The sequence below is a fragment of the Prionailurus bengalensis genome, chromosome A3 (genome assembly GCF_016509475.1).
Source record: "Prionailurus bengalensis isolate Pbe53 chromosome A3, Fcat_Pben_1.1_paternal_pri, whole genome shotgun sequence".
NCBI classification, from domain to species: domain Eukaryota; kingdom Metazoa; phylum Chordata; class Mammalia; order Carnivora; family Felidae; genus Prionailurus; species Prionailurus bengalensis.
Window position 1 is genome coordinate 66,743,798 of NC_057354.1, and position 15,348 is coordinate 66,759,145.

Sequence of the window (15,348 nt, forward strand, 5' to 3'; positions counted from 1 at the left end):
TGTGGAGAGTAGAGAGAGCAGGACAACCTCTGAGACTCTGGCCAACTTCAGTATGTATTAAGGGCAACCCAGATGGCTGCTAGCCAACAACCCAGGCCTGTGAAATTTGCACACTGTAGTTTCTCCTTCTGAAGGTCTCTCTCTCCGGTATATGGTGACAGAAGTTTGTTTCATTCCCCTTCTGCACCTGCCCACCTGAGTGAGGCCTCAACTTAAGTCTCTATCTCCACATCGATCCTCATGAGTCTCTTCCTTCCCCAGGGCCAATCTGTAACCCCTCACACAGGCTCCAAGACGATCGTGCTTTCTTGAGCAGGCTGTAGGGGAGGAGGTCTAAGGGAAGATCACATTCCCTTGCCCCACTGTGTTGCAAGTGTGGCTGTAGCTTCTTATTTTGCTAAAGCTGTAAGTTAATAAAACTGCTGAAAGCTGGGGATTGGCAAAAGAGAGTTACAATCACAGAATAAAGACAATTAAGTTGGGGGTGCCTGCATGGCACAGTTGGTTAAGCATCTGATTTTGTCTTGATTTCAGCTCAGGTCATGATCTTGCAGTGGTTTGTGAGATCAAGCCCCACATTGGGCTATGCACTGACAACGTGGAACCTGCTTGAGATTCTGTCTCTTCCTCTCTCTGCCCTCCTCTCTCTCTCTCAATCTCTGTCAAAATAAGTAAATAATCATTAAAAAAAAAAAGTTGGAGGAGGCTGCCTATAAACTCTCCTAGAGCCCACTGACCCATGGCCTGGGTCCCCTGCCTGCCTTCTCCCTCCACAGCCTTCAGGCCTGCCATCTGACTACAGAGCTAACCTAACTCCCAGACAGGGGGGCCCTTGGCCAGACTCCCCTACCTGGAGTCCAGCCCCCACCTCTTTGTTTTTTTCCTAGAGAAGAGGAAAGCTCCTCCACAAAGTGAACCCTAGAAGAACTTCTGCAGTGAGTGTGGTAGCTATGTCTGCCCATTGGAAAGACAGCCTTCTATATTAGTATGCACAGCCATTTATTTCTTCTTGTCTCCATTTGTCCATTCTAGAATCAGCTCTGAGTTTTCCTCTGCATAACCAAAAAGCCCAGTGTTTTTCCCAAAACAAAAAACGATCTTTTCTGGTAGGTAGATTTTCCTCTTCCTTTGCTAAACAGAAAATAGCTGAGGCTTTGGAATTACTGCGTTCCCTGCTTCAAGCCCTCCAAGTTGCAGTGGTATCAGGTCTGATAAAGAGAGCACCCCATCATATAAGTAATGATCAGACATGAATAACCATATTTGGACCAGTCATAGTTGAAGGCAGAAGGTGCCAGGCAGCCTAGCACATGGCTTCATCAGCCAGCAGGACCAAATTATCCCTGTGTTTACTTTTTTTTAAAAAGGCACTGACCTATGAATAAATAGCACTTGACATTGAAAATTGCCACATTAAATACCCTGCTCCTCTCCCCGATTATAGCAGCCTCCGGAGCTCTTCCAAATTGTCACCTAGGATGAATATGACAGCAAACAATGCTTTAAAAGTAAGTAATCTGCTCTATAATTATTTTAGCGGCTGCAACTGCCAACCAGCAGGATCACTTATGAAAAAGGATGCAGTCGTTCCTTATTAAAAATGCATGAATATAGTCTCTTGATTGTGGAAATAATCAGCAGACTATCTAATGTAACAAGACTTAGCCACAGAAGAATTAATTAGGGTGAAATTGATTAAGGAAAAGAGGGTAAAAATCTATCTGTGATGATTCAGGCTCCGATTAAACTCAAGCATTAATTCTCACATTCTTTTCAAATTAAGAGCCTCATCTAAATGCTCTGCATTAATATTCCAGTGTACACCACCCTCCCTTAATACCAAAGAGAAATGCAAGACATTTCTAATGAAAGCTAAAGATGATGTTCTTGTTGACTATAAAGCCTCTGTCTTAAGGATTTCAGGAGATTGGAGTTTTAATTATTATTTTAAATAAAGGGGCAAGGAGTTGGAGTGGGTGTAGTGAAATCCCCAAATTCATTCTGGTTTTGAACACTTAGCACTTCTGTCAGGAGACTTCTCAAAAACTAAAGGAAGCATGCAACACAAAAAATTATGTGGCAGCCTCCTGAATTCTCTTTGTTTTGCAGTGACCTGCTCTGGTACAGATAAGGGGAGCTTGAAGGGGTCATATGTATTCCATCCTTCACCCTGAGGCAGAGCTCTATCAAACCAGAGACCCATCCATAATTATCTACCATCTCCTGAGAGGCCTGCGGGCGCTCCACAACTCCCTTGGTAACACCGGCAGCTAATATATTCCCAGCTCCAGAATATGTCCTTCCCCCGCCCCCTGCAGCCATTAAAGGATGCTAGTGAGAAGAAGCTTCCCGCATCACTGATTTTTCTCTTTTCATTTTTCCTCCCTTAGGAGCCAGCTCTGTGGTTCCCGGCTCTCCCCAGCCAAACTGTGCTTACGTTTCATAGGGTCACTGACCTTTCTTTCCTTGCTGCTCCAACAACTGCTATCTTTGCAACTCTTCTTCCATCTGCTGCCTTGTTTTTTGTTCCATGGCCATTGTGGTTGAGTACATCCTTTGTCTGAGCTGGGACAGACAACTCCTGGCTGAGAAGCATCCCAGAAGGCTCAGAGCCGTCCCTCTGTGCAGTATGCAACCACTCAACACCATCTGGGGGACCCACTAGCCAAGATGCTCTGAGGTGGGGCACTCAGGGTTGCCAGCCTTATCAGTGAAATATGGAAAGACAGAAATAAAGAAGCAATTTCAAGACCTTTGGCCTGAATATGATCTTCTTTTCTCTTTGCCACCCTAGAAGGTAATCATGGTCAGAGTGGGAGATAGAGTTGTTCAAGAGGCCTCCAAGCAGAATCTATTTCCACTTTGGGTAGTCTAGCCAGGTCTCCCTGAGGAGTTTGTCAAGCAGTGTGGCCTGGGAGAGGGCATTCCAGACGGAGGGGACGGTGTAAGGGGATCTGGAAACAGCATGAATATGGCAGGCTTCACTTTCCTGGGCCTACAAGGGAAATCTCATTTATATTTATTATAAAATATCCATGATGTTTTTCTCCCCCACAGACCTGCTTGCTAGTCTCAACTGCTTCAAGCATAGCTGGGCAGATGTCATTGGAGGAATCTGGGGTAGGCCACAAAAGAGCTATAGGGAGCTACCACTGAGAGCCTCAGGGAGAAGTCCACATACTACCTCAGGAACACAGTCATACTCTCCTAGAGCCTGGCTCCACTGCCCATACCTCCAGCCCAACGCTCACTGTACGTGACTTTGAATGACAAACGAGGAATATGGCAAGGTGGCAAGGCCCTGTCTCCCCTCTCAGGATGTTCCTTCCCTTCTATGTAAATTTGTGGTTGCAAATTGTCATGAGGAGGCAGGGACCCCAAAGCAGTCCAGCCCTAAATGCAAATATTAATGGGGGAAGGGAAGGATGGTCATCCTAACAACACCCATCCACAGAGCCAGCATCTCAGACTCAACCAAAAGGTCCTGTGCCCTACACAAAGGCTACCATGGCCATAACCAATCCTCTTCCTCTTCTCTCTCCCCTCTCTTTTACACTATTCTTCTCCCATCTTTCCCTCAATTTGGTTATTAGCAACCTGATTCTAAGGACCTACCCAAGACTTAGACTTTATCCTTGGTACTGAGGAGGATGCAAGAGAAAAAGATGTGAACCCTGCTCTCCAGGATTTCACAGGTGGTCAGGAGAATGACATGAACCCACAGCAAGTGACAAACCATAATAGAGGAGCCACCAATTTAACATTGATGTCAGAAAGGAGCAACCCTTGGAACATGGGCTGGGGTAATCAGGAAGACTCTGGGGAATAGGTGGGACTTGAATTAAGTCTTGACGCTCAGTTGGCATCACATAGATTGAAGGGAGAAAGGAAAGATTCTAAGGAAGGGTGGGACAGCAAAAGCCCAGGCTGGAGAGCAGGTTAGAGGACCCTTCAGTCTGACTGCAAGGGAAGGTAATGCCAGGGGGTAAGGAAGCCAAGCTTTGCAAAGCCTTGAATGCCAGCTATGGAGGTTTGGATTTTAAGCTAAGTTGTTGATTATCAAACTTTAGTGTGCTGCAGCATTCCCTGGGGTACTGGCTAAAATGAAAGATTCCCAGGCCCCAGACTCAGTAGGCATGGCATTTTAAAGTTTATTTATTTATTTTGAAAGGGGGGGGGGGAGTGGGAGGGGCAGAGGGGGAGGGGCAGAGGGAGAGGGAGAGAGAGAATCCCAAGCAGGCTCCACACTGTCAGCAAAGAGCTCAACCCAGGGCTCAATCTCATGAACTGTTGAGATCATGACCTGAGCCAAAACCGAGAGTCGTATGCTTAACCTACTGAGCCACCCAGGAATGGGAGGGCATTTTAAATAAGCACCTCAGGTGACTCTGATGGTGACCCACAGGCATGTTTGCTGAAGGTTCTTTTCTCACCATTTTTGTCCTGTGGGTTTTGTTTGCATCATGGAAACCACAGCACCAAAGAGGGTTCCCAGTTTCTGCAAGGATGTTGAGCCTTGTCTTCTAGGAACCTGGAGGCTGGGGCAAGGAACAATTTTGACTACACTAAAGCCAAAGGGAAAGCAGCTCTATTGAACAACTCACAACTAGAGTCATTCCTGAACAAGAGTGGAGAAGCTGCCTCAGACCCTGGAACTGTGTGGGGCCCCCTCTTGGGTGACCCCAGTGATTAAAAATGGAGCCAATGAAGAAATACCTTTGCTGGAGATATTGTAAAAGTGTTCAGCTCTAGGTTCCTTTAAATAGCTATCTCCCGGGGCACCTGGGTTGCTCAGTCAGTTGAGGGTCCAACTTCGGCTCAGGTCATGATCACACGGGGTTTGAGCCCCGCATCGGGTTCAGTGCTGACAGCTCAGAGCCTGGAGCCTGCTTCAGATTCTGTGTCTCCCTCTCTCTCTGCCCCTCCCTGTTCATGCTCTGTCTCCCTCTCTCTCTCTCTCTCTCTCTCTCTCTCTCAAAAATAAACATTAAAAAAAACCTGTCATTAAAAAAATAATAAGGAAGGAAGGAAGGAAGGAAGGAAGGAAGGAAGGAAGGAAGGAAGGAAAGAAGAAAAAGCTATCTCTCTTTAGCACTGTGACATACATTGAACCCTGGATCCGCCATTTAATACATGCGTTTAATGGCAAGTTACTTGCCCTCTCTATTAAACCTGTTTGCTCAAGTCTCAATGTTTACTGGGAAATTTTCAAACCTAGAGAAAAGTTGAAAGGATCATACAGGAAAACCTATAAATCTTTATCTAGATTTACCAAGTGTTAACATTTTGCCATTTGTTTCCCTTTTTTCACTTTATATAAACATGTTAAGTATACATAGGTTTATATATTATATATACACACTTATTGTCTATCTATCTACTCTTTGTTTTTGCAAAAGAAAAGACTTTTGAAAGTCACAGATATCATTACATTTCACTCCAAATACTTAGGAACCAGGACATTCCTCCTATAATTCCTCCCATAACCACAACATCATTATCACACCTAAGAAAGTTAACATTGATGCAGTAATATTAGCTAATTTATAAAACATACTGAAATTTCTCTGATTCTCCCAAAATATTCTTTATGGCTTAAAAAAAACACAGGATACAATAAGATTCACAAAGTATATTTAATTGTCATGTCTCTTTATTTTCCTTTAACTTAGTATGGGTCTCTCCCTGTCTCTGTTTTGTTTATGACATTGGCATTTTTGAAGAGTCCAGGAAAATTGTCTTGTAAAATGTTCCACAATCTGGATTTGTCTGATTGGATTCCAGCTATTTGGGGGCAAGAATATACTATGAAGGTGATGCTGTGTCCTCCCCGTGGCACCCTGTCATGTCATGTCAGGAGGCATGCCCTGTCCGTTTGTCCCATTCATGATGATGCCACATTGAATTACGTAGTTAAGGTGTACACCATATGTTTTGACACTTGATTAGATTTACCTAAGCACTGTATTGATCAACTCAGTCAGATTGTAAAGTGCTTGAGGGCAAAAACTGAGTCTTTGGAAAATAATACTTTGCAGTTTACAAGATTTTTTCATAGAGCTTATCTTGTTTCTTCCTCAGATACCTCTAAGGGAGATATTTTTATTCCCATTTTACAGGAATGCAAAATTTCAGTGTTTAGGAACCCTGACACTGAATCCCAGTTCTACCCTTTCATAAACGTGTCTTATGGCAAATTACTTTAACCACTCTCTTAAAATTCTGTTTGCTCAACAGTAAAATGGGAATAATAGTATCTTCCTCCCATAGTTGTTATGAGGGCTAAATGGGGGCATTGAAAATAAAATGCTTGACATAGTGTTTAGCACGTAAAGAATGCTCAAAAAATGAAAGTGTTCTATCTGTAGAGCTAAACATATTATGTGCACTCACACATAAACACATACATACATATACATATATACATAGACATATATTCATATATATACATATATACATAGACATATATACGTGTGTGTGTGTGTGTGTATATATATATATATATATATATATATATATATATATATATGAATGCTCAGGAAAGTTAAGTGTCTCGTCTGTGGTCCTCAACAAAACAGCAAGCAGAACCCAATTCAAGCCCCATCTGCCTGACTCCAAACCCAAATCCTATGCCCATTATTCACACACCATCCTGCAGGCATTGGGCCAACCCTTATCACATTATAGGAAACATTTGATCAAAATCATTTGAATAACGTTATAAAAATTAGTCTTCAAATATCTTATTCACACCTAATTTCAAGATGCACAAAGCAGGACCCTACTGCTCTGATCATACAGGTTGGCCATGGGTCCCCATATCAATGCCCTTTCTTCCCAGAATCTGCTAGTACGCTGCCTTCAGCTCACTGCTGTGTTGGCAGTCTCACAACATCCCAAGCTCTCCACATTAAACAGCAGTCACCATGCACCCAGAAGCAACATATTGTAGCCAGAGATCATTCTGTCTTTGACCTTAAATGTTCCCCTGTGCTGCCCTGCAGAATAATTGCTCTGGAGTAGGAACAAGACCAGAGGATGAGCCTTGGTTGAAGTGGGGAAGCTTTAGGAGGCCAGGCGAGGCAGAAGTCCCTGAAAGCTCCCATAGGCTTTCATTAGAAATTCCCATTCCTGCTTTCTACTAAGTACCCCAGCCCCTGCCCCAGTCTATAGAAGAGAATCCACAGAAACAGCAAGCCATCGTTTTGAGTCAAGGGTCTTTATCCCATGTGAACTAGGATGGGTCCACCCAAGAACTAATCCCAGGGGTGCTTGACTGGCTAAGTCAGTGGAGCATTCCACTCTTGATCTCAGGATTGTGAGTTCAAGCCCCACATTGGGTATGGAGATGACTTAAAAAATAAAGTCTAAAAAACCCCAAAAAACCTAATCCCACCTGTCTATGATTTTGAAATGTGGGTTTGCTGTTCAGACACATGTCTGGGATCCACAGCAAGGAAAGACCACTGCTAATGAAGAGTTCACAGAGGTGGTGGGCCTTGGAAAAGGGTGGATGGGAGTTGGATAAGGAGGAGGAGAAAGGGAAGTCCTGATTTTGTGGGCATGGGGGCACAGAGCATTAGTAAAAGCACAGAGGTAGGATAACAAAGGCCCGATTCAGGGATGGAGGGGACAGTATGTGCCCAGGAGGAGCGCAGAGAGGGAAGAACTCCTCCCTTCCAGACACAGAGCAGATTGCGGCTGTGGAGCAGCTGAATATTTTATTGATGGAAAATTGGATGTGGCTATGATGCTTGGGATGTGGATTCTGATTTCATGGCTGGGTGTACTAGATGGCCGATTAGGCCATAGAAGGGAGACTCACACCCCCACCCCCAGGTTTCCCAGGCCAGCAGGACCCAGATAATGACCTTTCTTCCAGGCAGCATCAGTGTGTGTACATGCTCTGGCATGAGCCAGATGAACAACCCATTGCTTCACAGGTTCTCGGTTCCAGTTATTCAGCGGACATACATGTAGCACCTACTGCTGTACCAAGTATCGTGTTAAATACAAATGAGATATAGATGTCTCTGCCCAGGGGACAGCTTGGAGACACAGACCCCCTAACAGGCCTCTAACTGTAGGAAGAACAAAGTTCTATGGCCTGAGGCAGCACAGAAGAGGGGTCCCCCTGTGCTGATGCATTCCCCAGACAAAGAGGAAAGAGAGGGATGCTACCCAGAGTTTACTGAGGACTCTGTTTGGGGTAAAGCATGAGCTGGGAGCTTGTTCTATACTCTAACCCTTAATCTTCATAGTCACTGTAAAAAGTAGGTATCACAGTTCCTAACTACGTAGACAAAAGGCATTCCAGGTGGGCACATGGGAAAGAACCCTGGAATGTGGAGACACTTAGCAGTTTGGAGAAGCTGAAGCATCAGAGGCTTACCAGGGTTGGGGCTGGCAAGAAATGAGCTGAGGAAGATGGATTGGGAAGACAGATGACAAACTTGGACTTTACCCATCTAGCCCATGAAGGGTTGTAAAAAGGATGGTGCCAAATGTCTCTTTCACTCCTTCTACCCTGATGGCCTCTCTGGTCCTGGCCTCCTCTCCACATACTAACCATTCTCATCATATCAACACATAATGATCGCACACCTTTACTGGGAGCCAGACCTTCTCCTGGGCACTGGGGATGTGACAATGAACAAGACAAGGGCCTACTCTCATGAAGTAATGACATTACGAGAGAGTAGTAGAAGGAGACAGACAGTATCTAGGACATAAACACACAAAATAAAGGCAAGATTGTGATAGGTTCTGTGACAAAAATCAAACACATACATGGGACAGAAAGAAATGGGGAGGGGCAGGGGGCTGCTTTAGTTAATTGTTTCTTCTTCTTTCCATGGAACTTTGGTTGCTATGGAGTACAGGGGTCTCAGGACACAGAGTTGGGAAGCTGTTTAGTTCCCCCCATTTCAAATCCTTTTCTTGAAAGTAAGTTAACTTCCTAGAAAAACATATCCCATGCTTCCAACATTCCTGGGCCTCTGATGCTGCTCCTTGCCAAGACTGGGGGAAAGGCCCCTAACTTCAGACACAGCCTAACCTGATTCTTGTGGGGATTAAGCTAGCAAGAGGCATGGCATGAGACATCCTGTGCCCTCCCCACCAGTATCAGGAGCCCAAAGTGCAGAGCCCACTTTGAATCCCAAAGCTGGAAAGGAGAAAATGGTGAGGCCATGCAGGACAGACAGTAGATGTTTGCGGAACATTTTCAGGGATGGGTTCCTTTCCCTTCATCCATGAGCCATTGCAGAATATCATCCTCTTGGCAGCCAACAGTGTCCTTCTTTCTCTGGAATGACCCCTCTGCTTCAGTGCCCTATCTTGGCCTGTGGGCAGGGAGAAGACATATTTAATCCCAGGCCCAACAGTCCTCAGAGACCAAGTCAGCCTGAGTAGGCTTCTTCCAGTTCACACAATCTTGGGCCCTTTGGATGTCTCTCAGTGGCCAGGGTGTTTGTCCTGGGAGTGAGGGGAGCACATGGGATGCTGGCAGGGTGGCTTGTCATACCTCAGTTTCTGGACCATGGAGCTGGATAGGCAAGGAAGGCTGTGGTGTGGAGCTAGAAGCCCAATGAGTGGCCTCCTCAGATATGAGCCAACCTGCTGGAGCTCAGACATAACACACCCAAAGGGAATAGTGAGCAAGTCAAACCAGTGGGGCTAGATCCCAAGCTGTGCCATCCTGGAAGGATTCTTGGAAAACCAGACAGATGCTAAGAAGGGTTGGAGTAAGAACCCAGCTCATGCCTGCACCAACCTGGAAGGAGAGGGGTGGGGGGAATGTGAGGGTGGGCCTGGACCACCTGCAGGCCAGAGGCCACATTGGGATCTGGGCTAATGTCAAGATGTATTCCCAAGTTCAGACAAAGAGGCAATCCATGTTGGACTGCTTATCAGTGCCTTCCATCCCGCAAAGGAACCATGGCTGGGTCTGGTTTTATTACAGCACTTTTGACCTCTTGCTTCCCTCAGGGAGGCATGGAAACAACTGGGGACCCTGGAGAATAATTTGGCAGCCACCTCCCTCACTTAGAGGATTTTTTCCACCTTTCCACCCTCCTATAGGCATTTCCTAAAGCCCAGCCTTCTGAGAGGTGACAAGAAAGAAGCGTGTTAAATTTCACAGAGCAGAGCATTATTATTATTCCCAGCCAAAGCTCAATATGATGCAGAATTTGAGGCCATGCGTGTGAAAAAGTGCAAATCCATCCTCACAATTTTTCCAAGATTCCATCTCAAGCATCCTAAAGCTGAATAATGGGGAATTCAGCACTCTTCTCCTCCATTCTCTCTGCTTCTCTGTCTCTGTCTCTCTCTCCCCGCACCCCCCCCACCCACGCACACAAGCATGCATATATGCACCATCCCCCTTACCCATTTCATAATCTTCTCTTTTCTGCCAGTCTCTGCCTCCTCCTCCCCACCCCCACCTCCCTTCTTAGAAGGAGCACACCAGGACAAGAAAATGTCCCAACCACAGAACTGATTTCTCAGAAAGAGTTGTTAATGCAGATATAGCCCCAGAATCATTGCTTCCCCGAGCCCATTTCTCAGACCCACCATGTCTAATGTAACCCAAGAAATGATGCAATTGCATGTAGTGGCCTTCACCAGACAGTGCCCAGGGTTGCCCCGGAGAGCCATATCTGCTGTTGTTTTAGGAAAAGGCTAGCTCACTTTCTGTGGCAGGAGGCTGCTGATATGGTCCCTTCCCAGGGATTGGCAGCTCTGAGGGGCTTGGGAAGAGCACTTATAAAACACAGATTCACAAATGGGCTGCCACGGGTCTGGGAAGGCCCTGAAACTGAATGCACTAGTGTGAGTATGTGTGTTTTCCTTGGGATGAGAATCTGTTTGTTCTGTCTGATTCTCAAAGGAGTCAGAGACCCCACCCAAATGGTTACTAGTTTGGGGCAATAGGTAAAACAAAAAGATGAAATGTTCCTTCTCTCATTTTTCCCATTGATGAGTGTGTTTTATGCAATTCCTCATGTAAAATAGAAGCCTGAGCCCATAGAAATCAGGGGTTGAACATCCTGAATATGCAGTTCCGTGGATAGTCACCAAGAGAAGATCTGAGCAGGAGACATGATGTCACCTTTGGGGAGGAGACTCTTCAGCTGTCTGGAGTGAAGGGGAGGAGGTAGGAGAAGCATCAGTAGCCTTGGACCCCCAGGGAGAGTCCAGATCACCTTTCTGGGACACAGTCCAGGCTCTGCATTGAACATGCAGCTCTAAAGGAGATGCTGTGCGGATTCCAAGCTGCCAAATCCTGGAGGCCCTAAGGGAGAACCCAGCTCCAATCAGCCCAGATGGTGTCTGGGCATCCTGTGCCATACCTACCAGGATCAGGAGCCCAAAGTACAGAGCCCACTGCAAGTCAGAACTAAGACAGCTCAACACCAAGACCAGCTTTCCTGACCTCCCACAGGAGGGAGAAGAGAGAATGAGGGCCTCCACCCACCAGCCTCTGAGTCTCCTTAGCCCTTGGCATGGTAATTAATGGCCGGGAAGTTATACATCAGCCTCAGCAAGCTAACATGGCAGGAGCTCCTTCCTGACAGCAGAGCTAATAAGAAATTTGCTAATGCAATTTATCACTTTAAAAAGCCATATGTCAGTGAGTATGAGCACTTCTCTGCAGCATCCAGTCTAATTGTCAGAGCAGAGCAGCAAGCAGCTCTCTGAATGAGATGAGGATGATGTCTTCACTGAATCCATGGCGCAATGCAGCAGACGGGGACTGGGAGGAGGGGTGCTGGGCCCCAGGCCCTCAGCCCTTTCTGCTCTCAAAAAGCTGGTCTCTGCAACACTCTTCTAAGGACCTATTAAGAACCAGATGTGCCCTGAGTTCCAGCCCCTGCTGGAAGCTGAACTTACAGCCACTCGGTTTATGCTGCAGCATTAAAATAAAAAAACAGGTCTGTCTGCAGTGACAGCTGATCTAAGTCTCAGCCAGTGAATGTCAACACGCCAGACCCCATTCGGGCTCCTGGCAAATTTGCTTTTTCTCTCTCAGACCTCTGCGATGACTCCGTTCGGGACAAGGACCACTAGTCCTGCGTCAGATGCAGAGAAAGATTAGAAATCCACCTCTGGCTCAACAAGATCTCTGTTCCCAGTTTAGACAAAAAGCAACTTGCTTTGCATGCCCAGTGTTTGGCAAAAACAAACATTGGTTTCCAGAAGGGGGATAAACTGCCGTCATGGGATGTTGTTTCACTCACTCCAAACCATTTGCCCCCAAAGAAAATTCATAGAGAAGCAAGTGAAGCAAGTATCCCTCGTGGGAACAGAGCCCAGGGCTACCAGGAGGGACTGAGTGCCCACATATCTGGATCCCCACTGCTTTCTGGAATAGTCCTCTTAGTTATCACTGGGACTGAAGGGGGATGGGAAGAGTGATGAAGGAAGGCAAGCCACCGACACTCAGAGACACATCACACCCAATTTTAATCAGTTCAACTTTCCTCTACACCAGATGTTGATCCTAATTTTTCCCTGTCCTTTAATTAATTCTTCAAATTTTGGGTGCCAACACTCAAGGAAGACAAAGCACAAGGACCCAGGTAACAGCCAGTGGAAAGAAGCAATGCTATGCCAGAGCTCTGGACAGCTCAGCGTGTGTATACCACCCCTGATAACTGAGAGGAGCCTAGCATGCATCAGCCAGTGCCTAGAACAGTAGGCTGCCTTCTTGTTTAAAACTTCTCTTCAGGTTGGGTGTCCAACTTCGGCTCAGGTCATGATCTCATGGTCCGTGAGTTTGAGCCCCGTGTCGGGCTCTGTGCTGACAGCTCAGAGCCTGGAGCCTGCTTCAGATTCTGTGTCTCCATCTCTCTCTGACTCTTCCCTACTTGCACGCACTCTCTCACATGCGCTCTCAAAATAAATAAACATTAAAAAAAAAAAAAACACTTCTCTTGACCTGATGACCCCCTTACCCTCAGGAGTGACAAATGAGGCCAGGCACCTGGAACTGGTGCAAATTTCTTTATGAGTGTAACCTGCAGGAGAAGGCTTTTGCAGCAAGGCCCCTCAAGGAGTTGAAGCCACCTGTATGTGTGCAACCTGGAGGCAATGGGCAGTGGGCGGGTCTCCTGTTGTGCCTGATAAGCACCTAGGCAGAGCAGTCCAAGTGGCCTGGGATCTGAGGAACACAACCTTCAAGACTTGGCCCGGGGTTCAGCAGTCAGGGCTACAAGAGCAGAGAGGAACATCCACTGGACCTGCTTGAGCAGAAGAGAGTCCCACGGGCCCTTTTATGTGCTCTTGAAAATGTATTTTAATGTCTGAGCTCCTATCCTCCTGTTTTAGTTTTTTAAAAAAATTTCCTGGTTCTCCTCCCATGCTTATTTTTCCAAATCAATCTTAATACCATTTTTCCAAGTTTAAAACAAAGATTATCCTGTTGAGATTTGATTGGGCCAACATTGAATTAACAGATTCATTTAGGGAAAAATTTTCACTTTTACAAAATTGAGTCCTTCTGTTCAAGTTAGAATATATTTTTCCATTTAAATAAAGCCCTACTGTTCAAGTACTTTTAAAAATCTCCATATTGGCTCTGAATTACCTTCTTTGAAGGCTCATTTGCCAAAATGTTGTAAACTCTTACTCACTAAGGGAGTAATGTGTTCCCTCTTTCTTGGTAGTGAAGTGAATTATATTCTAAAGTGGACTTCTTAGGTGCCTTAATTTAAACCAAATGGCACTGGGACTAATAGCCACCTTGAGTTTTCTTAGCCTTGTGACTTCCAACCTAGGCTCCAGGTCCTGAAGCCTCCCTCATTCTGGAACCACACCAACACACAGGAAGGCAGTCTTTACCCCAAGACCAACTAAACTACAACTTTTACCCAGTCAGTGGTGAGCGCCTCTGGGTCCCAGGGAAGAGGTCCCTGACTTCAAGACACACAGTTAGTAGGTTAACTTGAGAGCAGTCGCTAATACAGTCCTGGTTATAGCCCCACTCACACACTTTTCTCAAGTAACCCCTCTGCAGCACCAGCTTCACAGAGGCAATCGGTATAGTCACACACATCCTAGTGCATAGATGGATACTCTGCTTGCTTTAATGCTCTCTTGTCATCATCTTAGAATTCTTAAAACTTTTGAACAAGGGAACCCACTGTTTCCTTGTGCACTGGACCCCACAAGTTACATAGCTGATCCTGTTTCTCTATAACACTCAGAGGCTCAGAGACAGGAGCAGTCCAAGTCACTTTCAGAGTCTACTGACATTCAAGCACAGGCAAATCTGAGTACAACGCTGGACCCTTTGTCAGTCTCTGTGTCCAGCAGCAGGCATGGCCTCACTTCCATCTGCAAATAGGCCTGGCTGATCAGTTTTTAAGGGGACACATCACAGGAGACTCAGTTCTTCCTTCCTCTTCTCTTCCTCTTAGACTGCCTCCTGGGGTCTGGGCTATAAAGTCCACTTAGAGAATCCTCAGCACAACTTGCTGGCTGTCATCTGGGCTACCTCAGGCATAGACCTGCTCGGTGTTTCCCAACTTCTCCAGACTTCTGCCTTTCTCAAGACCTCCTGGGAGTCCAGGCTAACAGGAGAGAGCACTTCCAGACCATTAGCAGGAGCACATCCAGTCTCCCGGGCCAGAGGAAGTCACCAGAGTAGGAGAAGAGAAGGGCCTGAGTTCCTGGGCCTTAATCCATAAGAGTTACTTAGCCACCAAGCAGTATAGTCAGGGAGGAAGGAGTTGTAGGGCTCCAGACTGGAAAGTTCAGGATCACATGTGCCTTGGAACCTTTGGGATCTCCCCTCCTTCAGTCCCCTCAGCCAGGAGGGTGAAGCCAGCTTTGGCAATAAAGGGATCAGGGCATAGCTAGGAAGGTAAAAGCTCAGGAAATTCCCCATGGACACTCGTCTTTTTACGAAGACTTTCCTCCTGAGGCCTGCCTGCAAGGATGCTGGCAACAAGCGAAGGATTCACTCATAATTTCCCAACTGGAAAGGTAGAAGGAAAATATTTATTTATTTAATGCTATCCATCCATTTACACATTCATCCCTTCATTAACTGAGCACTTTTTGAATGCTTATTTAGGGGATCCACTAGGTTAGGGGTGATGAAGACTGCTGAGAAATGTAAGACATAGTCTGGCCTCTAGGAACTTGGAATCTAGATGTAGAGTCAAAATTAGCACATGTGAAACAATTGCTGGAATACAATGCGGTTGAGTGGAATATAATATAATCATTGCTAGACTGTAAGTAAGTGCAGCTCGGTAAATGTTTCCTGAGGGAATGCTGTGTGCCAGGCTTTAGTAAGTTCTCAGGTACAGAAATGGATGAGACATGTTCCCTACA

At 46.0% G+C, this 15,348-nt stretch overlaps 1 long non-coding RNA gene across 1 annotated transcript; it reads left to right on the forward strand.

Annotated features, from left to right (window-relative positions):
* The first annotated feature begins 998 nt into the window (after nt 1-998).
* Nucleotides 999-2,752, forward strand: LOC122496817. Its single transcript, XR_006300953.1, has 2 exons — nt 999-1,508; nt 2,391-2,752. It is a non-coding gene; the product is annotated as an uncharacterized LOC122496817 (long non-coding RNA).
* The last annotated feature ends 12,596 nt before the right edge of the window (nt 2,753-15,348 follow it).